At 35.8% G+C, this 14,351-nt stretch overlaps 1 long non-coding RNA gene across 2 annotated transcripts in view; it reads right to left on the reverse strand.

The window, feature by feature from the left end:
• Positions 1 to 14,044, reverse strand: part of LOC129233433 (uncharacterized) — a 46,274-nt gene extending 32,230 nt beyond the window's left edge. The window contains exons 1-2 of one of the 2 annotated variants that reach the window (XR_008581459.1): positions 13,834 to 14,044; positions 12,526 to 12,616 (exon numbers count right to left, since the gene is read on the reverse strand). This is a non-coding gene — a long non-coding RNA (uncharacterized LOC129233433). Of the gene's footprint in view, positions 1 to 12,525; positions 12,734 to 13,833 lie in introns of those variants that run through there. The other variant, XR_008581458.1, reaches the window with a different exon arrangement.
• Positions 14,045 to 14,351: the final 307 nt, after the last annotated feature.

A 14,351-nucleotide genomic window follows, 5' to 3' on the forward strand; every position in this document is an offset into this window, starting at 1 on the left:
AATTAATGAGCCTTAAAAAACTAAAATTTAGACGAAATAGCAAGTTTTTAGCACATTAGAGTCTAAACCAATGAGTAGTGTTCGCGCTAGGCCGTTTTTGAAGGGCGCAGCGCCCTGCCCTTTTCCATATCAGCAGAATGCGCCCTGCCCTTCTTTTAGATCGTGAAATGCGCCCCGCCCTTTTCAAAAATAAGAAATTGCACCCTGTGTTTTTAAAATGATACCTCAACCATCGTTTCTACCTGCCGCGATATCGGGGCAATTTTATTTGTCCAGCGATCGTCAGCAAAAACGCCCATGTCTTATCCTTGTTCCCAGAATTTCACCCTGAAAACGGCCCCATAAACAAAAGGGGAAGCAAATGCCTAGGCAAAGAGGAGATGAGATTCTCAGAATTCAAACAGGCTTATCAGTAGGAAACAAAGGCATGGTCTTCCTTCTACTGAGGGTGGGTTTTTGAAAGGTTGTGGGATGGAGTAGGGTCCTCTCTGGGAAGGGAGAGATCTTTGTTTCATTCCTTCCCATCCTTGATCTTCTGAGAATCAACAATGAGAGAGGGAATAGGACATTTTCCTAACATTTCAGCCCTTTGTGTCCGTTTTTCGTCTGCACGTGGAAATTAGGCTTAGCTAATTTTAGCACATTGCTAGTGATTGTGTAGCAATCTTTTCACATCTGTTTCTGGAAAGTTAACTTTCTGATTGTTTCCTAAGAAGGACATATTACAAAGCTTACTGGGCTAAAATGCAAGGGTATTTTTTTAATATCTTGGATTTTTAACCCTCATCCCCCCCCCCCCCTCCGATAAAAACCGTTTGAAATTGAAATATCGCATTGACAGGGCTTTCATTCAATTCTTTCCTTTTTGCTAAGTATTTTTTTTATCTTTGTATATGTGTGATTCATATAACAGATTATTTAAAACCTTATTGACATAATACAAAGCATACTTTTGACATACTTGTACTTTTTTCTAACTAAAATGATCTTGCACTGTTTCATTTTCTTTTATAAATATTATACAATTGATTTTTTTAAAAAATCACAAAATTAAAATGCCGAAATATTAAATTTTCACAAAAATTGTCTGAGACAAAAATCTTACTTGGCCCAAGCTGCTTATGCATTGCATTTAGGAGCGCATACATCTGCCAACACATTTGTGTTTTGAATTTGAACAACTCCAAGACTAGGAAATAGAGCTCAAATAAAGTCTTTAGTTTTTCAACTTGCTACCACTGCATTTTTGAAGCACTGCAAGCAGTATTTTATGTTAATTATTCTATTTGAAGTGTAATATATTTAAAAAAGGAGAATTTACACTCATCACAATTTTGATGTCTACTAGAATAATGGCACAATGCACACTACTAAGCAGTTTCTTTGGTAGGAAGGAGAGATCAGTAATTAAGTATTGTTTTTCTTAAATTGAAATTCAAAGGGTTTTGAAATGCCTATAATTTTTTTTACTCTTATAGATAGTTAAAATTATGGTCTGATAAGTGTTGAAAAACACACAAAGTCAAGTTTCAGCATTAGCTAAATGTTCCTTTGCAGTGTGAAAAATATGCGTAGCTTAGTTGGCATTTGTGCGTGTGGTGGGGGGGTGAGCTAACCCTATTCTGAAGACAAGTGCGTTTTCTGGATGAAATCATTTTTAATACTAAAGTCAGTGGTGATGGCGATCAAGGGGGGGGGGGGGGTCATGGTGCAGACTCGACTGTTTGAGTTTTTAAAAGGTGTTTTAAGTGTTATTTCTCCTCCTAATTTTTTTTGGGGAGGGGGGCGCTCAGTACTTTTTGAGTGGTGCATCATTGGTCTTGGGTGGGGGGACACCGCATTGAAATAGTGCCCTTTTCAAAGGCCAGCACCCTGCCTTTTTTTTTTTCTAGAGTGAACACTACCAATGAGGATAGAATAATATTCTGAAGAAAAAAATTTGCATTTTTCAAGAAAAAAATTTAGAATTTTCCGAAAAAAAAGCCTATTTTGCATTATTTTCAATAGTTTGCATTCCAATAAACAACTAATTCCAATTATGAAAACTTGGCCACTTAAGAATCTTGTGTACTAAAATCTCGCAAATGACCAAATATGGCGACTAAGTCAAAAATTCAGATATAAAATTTTGAATTTATAGCATGAAAATAATTCAAAAATAAAAAATCCCCATGAAACTACAATTTAATTGCGAATTTTTAGCACATTCGTGTCCAAAGCAATAAGGATAAAATGAAATTTTAAATGGTATAACTGTTTTCATATTTCTCAATAAAATTATTTAAAATAACCAAAAAAAAAAAAAAACATTTTGCAGCACATTTTGCTTATTTTCATTAGTTTGCAGTTAAAAGAAACACCCAATTCTGCTTTGTCTTTGGAAACGAAGGCGCTTAAGTATCGTCTGCTAACTTCCATCTTGTGAATGACCAAACATGGCGGCTACGTTTTACACGTAGCTGAAATGCTCGATGAAAAAACGACGATCTCCAATCGGCGCTCCCCCTCAGTGTTTATCCTGACACTACGCTTCCAAAGCATCAAATTGTCTTTTCTTTTGTTGAGTTTGCGCACAATTTCTTCTTTTTCCTCAAAAATCGAAAAGTGTACAAGCAAAGTCAAAAAAAACGGAGTTTTTTTGGAAAAAATCGGATTTTCGGAGTACGCAATAAAAATCGGAGAAACTCCGGGAAAAACGGAGCACTTGGCAGCTATGCAAGAGGTTTTTTGCATACGCTAATTCGGGGAAAGTTCGAAATAGTCATATTGGGCCACTGGTTAATAAGCACGGAATTTTAATTCAGGACGATAGTGATACTGCTAATGTTCTTAATAACTTTTTTTCGAGTGTTTTTAACGATAACTGTATCTCAACAGTTGACACCAACAAGACAAGCTATAGTACAGCTTGAGGACTTTGTATTTTCCAGGGATGACGTTTTACTTCATTTGGAAAAAAATAAAGAGACTAAGGCTCCGGGACCTGATAATATTTATCCAAAAATTTTAGTTGAATGTGCGGAGAAATTAGCAGATGTAATCGTAAATATTTTCAATGCTTCTTATAACTCGGGGACAGTGTCAGAGGACTGGAAGCTGGCTAACATTACACCGCTCTCAAGAAAGGGTCTAAAGGGAGTGCGGGCAATTATACACCAGTGAGTCTAACTTCCGCGGTTTGCAAAATTTTTGAAACATTGATAAAAATTAAGATAGTAAATTTTCTAGAGACTAATAATCTACTGACTAGTTTTCAGTACGGTTTCAGGAAAGGTAAATCTTGTGCAACTAATTTTTTACATTTCTATGACAAAGTTACCATAGCTTTGGACAATAAGAAGCCTGTAGATGTTGTTTACATTGATTTTCAAAAAGCTTTCGATAAGGTACCGCATGTTGCTCTACTTAGCAAATTAGCTGATATAGGAATAGGAGGGAAAACTTACATTTGGGTAAAAAACTGGCTGACCGGAAGGAAACAAAGGGTAGTTGTAAGGGGAAATTACTCTAATTGGAGTGAGGTTTTAAGCGGGGTTCCTCAAGGATCAGTGTTAGGGCCTGTTTTGTTCATTGTTTTTATGAACGATATTCACAAAAATATTTCTGGGAACATGAATTGTTTTGCTGATGATGTCAAAGTTATGGGGACTGTAGATAATGAAGAACAAGCAAAACAGCTGCAAGAGGATCTAGATCATATTACGGAGTGGACTGATAAATGGGGTATGGCTGTTAATGTTGGGAAATGTCAAGTGCTACATTTAGGGCATGGAAATAAGTGTACAAGTTATTATTTGCAAGGTTCAGTCATTAGTCAGGCAGACAAAGTTACTGATCTGGGGGTCTTAATAAGTCAGGATTTAAAGTTTAGCCAACAGTGCAGCATTGCTAGTAACAAGGCCAATAAGATGCTTGGGTTTATCAATAGATCTATTTCAAACAAATCTAAAGAAGTTCTTCTGCCCTTATATAGAAGTTTGGTAAGACTTCATTTGGAGTATGCTGTTCAGTTTTGGTCTCCTTATCTTAAGAAAGACATCAATGTATTGGAAAGGGTTCAAAGGCGGGCTACAAGGCTAATAAACGGACTTTCTCACTTAGACTATGATTTCAGGCTTAGAAGGTTAAAAATGTACAGTCTTGAGCAAAGAAGAGACCGAGGGGACATGATTCAGTTGTTTAAATTTATTAAAATGAAAGATGTTACGGAACTGAAGTTTAGCACTGAAAACAGCACTAGGGGTCTTTGTTTTAAGCTATTTAAATCTCAGGCTAACATGGATGTTAGGAAAAATTATTACTTTAGCAGGGTAGTGGAACCTTGGAACAGTTTACCGGAAGAGGTGGTAATGAGCAAGGGAGTAGATAGTTTTAAGAGGGCCATTGATCTTCACTGGGGATTGTAAACTGACTAGGACCAGTCTAGCTGGGCCCAGAGCCTGTTGCTGGTCGTCACTTTTGTATTTGTAATAGCTTTCTGGACAGCTACCATCGTAGTGGCATGGAGTAGGGTAAATTTTAAAAAAAATTAGGAACGTTTTAGAACTGATGATGGTTTTCTTAAGTAACTGAATCTTGTGATATTTCTCTGTGATATTTGTTTGTTGGGGGGGGGGGCATTATTTTATTTGAATTGTTAATAGGGGATATGCTTTTTATAAATGTTTCATTGTTTTTGCCTACTTACATTTTACACATGTTTTGAATAAATTGTTATTTAAATTGAAATTCAGTTTCCATTGCTTCATTTCTCCCGAACTTACCATTCCACATCCGTTGGTCTACCTGAAGGCCAACATAAAGTTATAAAATCCACAAGTCAGACATTTGATAATCTCCCAAACATCGTGGATCCCATGATTCAATGAAATGCTTACTTTATTATTTTTGAGAAATTGTTATTGGTCATGGCAATGCACTAAATGAGAAATGTAAAGGAATTGGATTACAGTAGGTAATCTATACAACGCAAAAAACTATCAATCAAGAAACACTTCAAAAGCTATAAGAAAATTTCTTTCATCAATATTAAGATTTCAAGATTCGACTACAGCGGTTAGTTTGAACTACAGCAGTTGACAGGTCAACGTGTTTACTTCCTCTGCTTCATTGATGATGTGAAAAACATGGATATTTTACCCTTTCTAGAAACTATACATTTATTTCTTAAGCAAGTATTCTTAAAATTTCCATATCACGCACGGGCAGTGGAATGGATAGTGGAACTGTTCAGTGAATCCGCAGAAATTCATTTGAGGTATTAGATGGAAGAGATGGATTTATATGAAAACCTTTATATTTTTCAAACATGAGTGCCAAAACTGAGTCGTAAGTCCAACTGTACACCTTGATCGAAACATGGAAACTTGTTGAAAACTACATAGTTATAATGAAAGTACTTTACAAATGTATAGGTCCTGTCAATAAGTCCAGTCTCCTTGGGAACTGCAGGTGGAACACTAAGTGCAACCAACTACTTGGGGTGGGTTCTGAGTTGTAAATGCAACACAGTAGAATTTCAGTTCCAGCAGAGAGCTGTATAGTGCACACTTACTGTAAAAAATACATGTCTGGGATCTAAAAGAAGAAACACTGCAATATACAAAATAAGCTAAAAATGTTGATTTTTGGTCGATTTCACGTAACTTTGCGGCTTATGTGCGAACTAAATAACTGTAAAGGAATTAAATATTTTCAAAGATAGATTAAACCAGTCTTTCTCAAAGTGGGCGCTGGAGGCCTATAGGGGAGCAGTAAAGGGCACAGGGAAGATTGGGGGGCAATGAAGCGGTTTAGGGGAGCGAAGGCTAATTAAATTTTTTTTCTCATTTTAACACAAACTTTACCGCTCCTTTACGCTTAACGCCCGTTTCCTTGTGTAACGCCATCTAGGGGACAAGTGAATTTAGCGACTAGGTAAAGTGCTGTATGTGCGGTGGTGAATACTGCGAGTGGTGTCATTAGCAAGTTTTTAGTGCTCTATTTTTTACTTCGGCATTTTTGACGACAAAATATGTCGGAAGCAAAAAGGAAGAGACGGCAGTACAGCGCGGAATATTGAAAATATGGATTTATTGAAAATCCCACAAATCCATCTTCTCCTATGTGCCTTCTTTGTCAAAAAATATTTTCAAACGAAGCGATGAAACCCTCAAGGCTACAAGATCATATGAATAAAATGCATTCAGATAAAAAAGACAAAAATGTGACTTATTTTCAAGAACTGCAAAAGAAATACACAGCTCAGCCAACTGTGTCAAAACTTTTTTCAGCAGCTTCTAAGCAAAACGACGACCGACTCCGAGCTTCCTACAATATCTCCTGGCTAATTGTTCAAACAGGTAAACCTCACACTATTGGAGAGGATTTAATTTTACCGGCAATAAAAGAAGTAATAACTACATGAAAATTCCTTTGAGCAATAGTTCTGTGCAAAGACGAATTGATGAGATGGCTGAAAACATTGAAGAGTCACTGGCAATCATCTGAAGACTTCTAAATTCTCAATTCAGTTAGATGAGTCCACTTTACCAACCAATGAAGCATTGTTGTTGTCATGCGTGAGGTTTATTTGAAATGAGAAAATATGTCAAGAAGTACTATTAGTACGGTGCAAATAGACCAAAAAAAGGCCAAACCTCAACATATAAAGTAATATTTTCCCTCCATCTCCAAATTGTTCTATACAGTCCACATATTGTTTGGTAAAAAGTTACACCATTTTCAGCGTCCGGTTTTGGGGGAGGGGGGAAGAAGGTGGTAAATTAGTGGTTTTTATCAGTTTTTCCGAAATATTTAGAAAACTATGGTGTTTAGCGCGAAAAATGCAATATACAAAATAATCTACACTAAATTTCGAACAAAATGGTCCTAAACATTATTTTGTTAAGTGAATGGTTGCAGATTTACAGCAGGTGAAAAATAGAATTTTTTCGTATTATTTTAGATTTTTCGAAAAAAATATTGGTTATCACTCAGAAAACTAATTTTTTGTATGAGGAGTGTTTTGTAAGAGCAAATTGCGATTTATAGGGCCGGTGGTATGTTTGTGATAAGCCTTTGAAGGAATGACAACCTCACCACCTCCTCAAGGGGCTCTACTTTTAAGGGAAAAGAAGCATTCATGGACCATAGCTATATAAATTTGCGGCACGGAGAAACACAAACTTTCTCTAGACAATGCCGCAATAAGAATGAACATATTTTATATAAACATAAATGATTTTTTAAATTATAAAAATTCAAAACAATTATGATTTATAGTTATATCATTTTTCCTGATAACATTTTTATAATTTCAGCTTTTGAAGTTTTGTCTTTTGAAAATAGGCATATTTGCCTGTATATTGCAACCATATTTTATTGTGTTATATTTTTGACGTTCGTAAACTGAGTTCAATACTAATATTTAATACAAATGTAGAACGTTGAATGCGACATATTGTGATGTAAAGTATTCACCAGCATTCAGTCCTCTTCAAGCATACCACCGTCCTCTTCTAGATCTTCGTCTATGATATTAGTGCCCTTGTTATTACTTCCTAGACCTGAGCAATTACTGCACATGCTTGAGCAGTTTAGAGTACTTCTGCACTCGCAGTTACGGAAGCATTCGGCTTTGTAAACGCGCACTATGAGGGAAAGTAATTCCTAGGAAGCTGCAGAACACATTGTTGTAATTGGTGTCAGGTATTCACCAATCTTCTTCCACCCCCACTGGAGATAAATTCTTTTTCACATCCAGCCGCTGCTGAACCTGGTGGTAGGTTCTAGATGAATGCTGCCTGGTTGCTGCTGAAGTGGGGGAAAGTCAACTTGTGTGCGTGTGTGTGCATGAACAATGAATGTATGGGCTGTTTTGCAATAGCCTGCAAGTAACACTGGTAGTGAAAGCTATCTAGATCTTCAGTATTCTTTGCTCCAAACATCGCAAGAAAGAAATACTTTCCTGCGTCAGTCACTGAACTGGGGTCAGCTTTGGAATCGTTAAAGACTTGGAAGCTTCGTATGAAGAGCGTTGTTGGCTTACACTTTCCTATACGGTGAAATGTTTCCCTTCTTGTAGATAGATGGTACATTGTCACATTCTGTGAAGGCGTACATTGCAAAGAGTACACCCTTCATATCTCCAATACTTCGCTGAATGTCCGAGACAGTGCACACCTTCTCCTGCTGATTGCCTTTCCTTGGTACCACCATTTTCAATTTGTTTTCTGATGGTGTGTGAACATTCAACAAGAATAGTAAGTTCATGTCATCGCCGATCACACAAGCTTCAACTCCATTCTTAGCTTTATCAATAGCTGTTAAAACTATTAATAAGTCAGGTCACCCAATGCTTGACGAACTGTGCAACTGCCTCTTTTCAAGTACATTGTCGGGAGAGAAATAAGGGCAATTTTGCTCCTAGTGTTAGCAAGACATTCACTTTGCTTGATAGTTACACTGATTGAGTCTTCAACTTTGACTTCAACGTTAGTGGCAGAACGTGATCTACGTAATTGGTCTTCATCTTTTGTGGTTCCTTTCTCGTATTTATCAAAAACAAGTTGCTGGCCTATAATGAGCAATTACGTAATTTATGTATTCCTTGCAAATTTATTTGAAGGTAGCTGGGAAACGTCAGAAAACACGATGAAGAAGGTGGTGATCTTCATCAATGATGTAGGACACTTTTTCTAAATCTGGGGTGACCGATGATTCATTTGAATCTGGAACCAAAACAGACACCATTGAAGATTTGCTCCCCTTCCTTATCAAGCCAGATTTGTCGAACAAGGATGGAGGATATGCACGTAATTGAAATTAAAATACAGTCGAGCCCGCTTATTAGAATATCGATTAAAAGAATATCCTGCTTAATTATAATACATTTTCAATGTACCAAACCAATGTAATGTGTTATTTATTTTTATTTCGGTTTTTGGAATATCCCGCTCATTAGAATATTTTTTCGTGGCAAAATGGCTATTCACTTAAGCGGGTTTGACAGTATTTCTTAAAGTCTCTCATATTTTCTTACAGTGCACACCATCCGATGTGAGAGATTATTAATCAGGGGTGCACGTGAGCTCAAGTAAAATTTTCTAAAGGCAGTGTGAAATTTTCTGAAACTATGAGGAAGCTCAGGCCTTTCCCCTCCCCAGTAAAAACTCTTCAAATATGCATACAAAAATCATTCAAATCATTAATAAAAATTATATTAGAAGTTTTTTTTAGTTATATTTTAAAATAATTTTTCAGTTTTAGAATGTGTTGTCAACCTAAAATTTTCGAAATTTTCTGAAATTTCCGATCAAAAACACCCCTGGTACTAGGGTTCCCACACATAGTGGTGCTGTTAGACTTGGTAAAGGGGGCTAGAGACTGAACAGCAAACTTTCCTTTCAAGTGTATCTCTGAATGTTTTGTTCTCAATCTTTTTTAAAGCTAGTACTCTAACTTCAAGTGCTTTATCACAGTTCACGCAAATTGCAGAAAACCGATTCTCATTCCCAGTATTTCTAAGTTTCTAACCCCATGTGGTGCCTCTTAGTTTCTTTTAGACTAGAATACGATTGTACAATATTACTTTTTAATAAAATTGTTTAGTTATTTCTGTTTACGATAGTAGTTAGAATTCCATTTTCTAAAAAAAACTTAAAAATGCGAAAATTTTCTACTTTTACATCCGCCGTAACTATGGACCCGTTCACTTAACAAAATAATGCTTAGGACCATTTTGTTCGTAATTTAGAGTAGATTATTTTGTATATTGCACTTTTTGCTCTAAGTGCCATAGTTTTTTAAATATTTCCAAAAAACTGATAAAAACTACTAATTTACCAACTTCTTCCCCCCTCCCCCCAAAACCCGACGCTGAAAACGGTGTAACTTTTTACCAAACAATATGTGGACAGTATACAACAATTTGGAGTTGAAGGGAAACTTTTACTTTGGATGCTGAGGTTTATGTCTAATTGCACTGTACTATATTTGCCGCAAATTTAGAGACGGATACAAAAGGAAGAACCGTATGTAATACACTGGAAAAATTTTCTGATGAGAAAGAAATTCCACTGAAGAATATTATATCAGCTGCTACGGATGGCGCTCCGGCTGTGACCGGACGTTACAAAGGCTTCATGGCGCACTTAAAAAATAAAATTCCAGGTGTGTTCGCTGTACATTGCGTCATTCATAGACAACATTTGGTTGCGAAAAATTTGATCAATCACTGCAATACATCATCAAAGCGGCCGATAAAATCCCAAAAAGCGCTTTAAATGACAGATTATTTAATCAGCTTCGTGTTGCTAATGATGGAGACTTCGACCGATTGCTATAGCACACAGGAGTGAGTTGCTTATCAAGAGGTAACTGTCTGACTCGATTTTACAATCTATTTGACTCTGTGATAGAGTTCTAGGAAAACAAAGACATAGAATTGCACGACAACCTCATCACTGCAAAGAATGATACTGCGTACTTGACAGACCTGTATAAATTATTTAATGATGTCAATCTCCAACTTCAAGGTAACGACTTGAATTTGATTAAAACAAAAAATGTCATTGCTGCTTTTGTAGCCAAATTGCTCTTATACAAGAATAATATCGGCAGACGTGAGTTTCTCAATTTCCCTAATTTGTCAGCAGTATCGTTCAACGACGACGACTTGCTTGTTTACTGCCAACATTTGGAGAACCTCCACAGTCATTTCGGAGAACGATTCCAGGACATTTCAAAATTGAAAATACCGGAGTGAGTGTTGGATCCTTTTTCAAATGTCAACACAGCAGGATCACCCCAGCTGGAGGAAGAACTCATCGAACTGATAACGAACGAGGAAATAAAAATAAAATTCAAAAATGGATACCAAGAATTTTGGCTACAAAAGCCAAACCCGCAATTGTACCATGGATTGTGGTTCAACGTTCAATGATTTTTGACAGCATTCCCAACATCGTATTTGTGTGAACGTGGATTTAGTGCTGTGGCAACGTTGTTAACTAAAAAGAGAACTCGGTTGCAGATTACCAAACGCAGTGACTTATGGCTGTTTTTGAGCAAATTCGAGCCTGATATAAACAAACTTGTTGAAAATCATAAAATTCATCCTTCACATTTGATTAGTTTTAAAATTCAAATTGTAATGTTTGCATGAATAAAAGTTTTCCTAATATTACAAAATGGTATTTTACATTACCCTCATCAGAAAGTCTTATTTTCACATGACGCACATAATTTAATCATTAAAATAATGACTGCAATTGCGATTCTTAAGACGTAGTAAAGTAAAAAAAAAATGGGGGGGGGGGGGGGGGGGAGCGAGAAAATAATTCTCGAAGTGCGCGTTAGGCAAAATAAGTTTGAGAACATCTGTATTAAACTATGATTAAAAAAAAATACAAATATTTAAACGCGATTGGAACAAAAATTTCGAACATCTGGATTTTTATAAAAATATTTGAAAATTGACCATTTTTTACCTTTTTTCAAACTTTGCTGCCAATGCACGATCTGAAGATATAAATTATATTTTTTTTCTTAAAACTATTTTCCCCCATATTTAAGATGGCAATACACAACTTTTTTTTGCTATTAGAAGTTGCTTCTCGGTAATATCCTTTTTTCGGCCAACCCAAGCGTATATATGTGTGCATGTTTCTCATGCAATTCCACAGTTTACGTCAGATCTTGACAGACTTTTGGCAGGGAGGTACTCTGTCACCCGTGAAATAACCTAGGGGCGTTTTTAACGCCAAAAGAGTACGGTACTGTTCGAGTTTTAATTATAGGACCTAAAAATGATATTTGTTTTTTATACATATTGTGAGGGCAAAAAAAAAAAAAAAAATGCTCCAAAAAATTATAATAAAATATTCACTGAAACCCTTTATTTTCCTGCATTTGATAAAAATTTGATCCACTGTTCGAAGGTAATTAGAACGTGAATTATAACTGTTTTTTTTAAACTAACGTTAAAATGTAAGTAAGCCTGCAATCAGAAGTTTATTGTTGATCACTGTCATTGTTGAGCAATGTTTTTATTAAAATTTGTAGTGTGAAGGAAACCATTGAGAAGAAATATCTGTTGCCTTTTTCTCCAATATGTATGAATAAAATTCCGTTTTTTTTTTTTTTTTTTTGTTTTGTTTTTAGGTTTTCCTGTAATCTGAGATTTAAAAATTTTTCCTTTGCAGATATTGTCTTTTACTTTCTTGCTGCATCATTAAATTCCATTGGCAAGATGAAATGGGAAGGGAAAAGTCCGTTTTTTAATTAATGCTCATTATATACAAGTCTCATTGATTTTTATGTATACTTTTTTTTATATTTTCGAATTAGATTTGAAATTGTCATGAGTATTTGAGGAAAGGAATCTAGAAAAAAATACAAAAAGGAAAAGAAAAATAAATACTCTATTCACTGCTATTATGTTTTAAAAACAGTTAAGGAATACAGTATTTCTGAAACTGATTTATTGCAGTATCCTAAGCAGTGGGGCAAAACATGTATGTGAGTGGAAAAAATGGAACTTACCTGTTAGAAAACTTAAACGATACCAGGTTTTTCTTTCACTGATGAGGCAGCTGATAACTCGGCTGATTTTGGTAACTTCGGAATTTTGATGCTGAAATAAAATGATAAAAATAAGAAAGTTTGTAATGCATATACATTTAAGGAACTGTTGGATTTAAGAAGGTTACGATTATCCAAGAACATTTTGCACTCTCGATACATATCTAAGAATTTTATTAGGTTTGTAAACATAAATAATGTATACAAAATAATACTAACTTTTAAATGTAACATGTAGAACCAGCCTAGGTAATACACATTAAAGACCTTTAGTTAGACACTGATCTTACTAATAAATATCAAAGTATTTTATTGATTCAAATAAAATCACAACTAGCCTTGATGAGTATTCATCAGTACCAGTTCTGCTCGTTTCTTTGGGGAGAACTTCTTAAATAGCATTCATGCTTAAAGAGAAGAACATTTTATCATTGAATGTTCTACTCCGCTCGTCGAGCTTTAAACTTGATTAACTCCAGATCCCATTCAGGTTCATCAGAATGCTGAATTTCGTTTGAATCGCTGCACTATCTTTACATGTAGAGTAAAAACCTGGATATCAGAAGTCCTCATTGGAGTCCAACTGCATAATTTCTATGTAAATCTGTGAGCAATTTTTTGCTATATGGGAGCCTCACTTAACAGATAAGAAATGCCCGACTGTGCAAGAGATACTTAAAAAGAAAACCTAATAATTGCACTACTTCATTTGGAGCGTTTGAAACCAATATTCAATCAGCGCAAGTTTCCATTAAGAGTCAAGTTGTACAATAAGTTTTGTGCGAGTCCCTGCATCACCTTTGAGATACAGCAGTCACATTCAACGGCAGAAAATGGCACCAATAGTGATATGTTCCCAAAACCATTTAGCATTATTTTCTTTAATATACTTTTTTTCTCATAATGAGTTTCGATTCTTTGCATTACTCTTTGTATTAGAGAGCCCGCAGAAAACCAATAAATAAAATAAATAATAAGTGTTCACTCGTATTCAGATACAATCACAATATTTGAACTGCTGAAACGAACAATTTTCCAAAAACTGCTAAAATGGTTTCAGTGTCCCCTAAAACGGGTAGATCCGCCGAAACTCAAAGCCTTTCGAGCGTTATGTTGTTTTATTCATCCCTGGGTAGCTGAATGTTTTGCATTCTTCGCATACTGGTTCTCTGATTTCAGTTTTGTTTGAGTAAGCAGAAAGAAAAAGTACCATACATAAACCATAGTGTAGCGATGTGAGTAATACAATGACTCGAGGCGGATACAAACCAGACATGTTTATTTGACTACGGACGATCACACACTACGCGGGAGGTAACTGCCGACTGTGTAGAGACACAACTGTCACATGTTCAATAGGCACAAGTGTGACGTATGCGACATCTTCCCCTGTAAAAATAAAAAAAAACACAGAACATACAATATTACAAGAAACAATTAAAGAGAGTTTATAAGTCCAGTCTATTAGGTGGCCTGACAATGCGGCCCGATTTGGTTTCGACAAGTTTGGCAATACTTGCTCTCCACTTTTAATGATAGCGGATCTTGGATTGACCATTTTTTCTACCTCTCCTCCGATCCATCTTTTATGATCTTTTTGCACTCTGACGTGATCACCAGGACTGATTGTATAAGCGGAATCTTTTGTACGTCGATTAGCGAATTTTTCATCCGTGCTGCTTCCGGTAATGCAGACGCATTTTCAACAACTTTTGGCATTAGAGCTTCTTTAGTAGTGGGCAGAAGTGATCTGGTTTTTCTGCTCATTAAGCGTTGATTGGCGGTCA

This window comes from Uloborus diversus, unplaced genomic scaffold (genome assembly GCF_026930045.1).
Source record: "Uloborus diversus isolate 005 unplaced genomic scaffold, Udiv.v.3.1 scaffold_41, whole genome shotgun sequence".
Lineage (NCBI taxonomy): Eukaryota > Metazoa > Arthropoda > Arachnida > Araneae > Uloboridae > Uloborus > Uloborus diversus.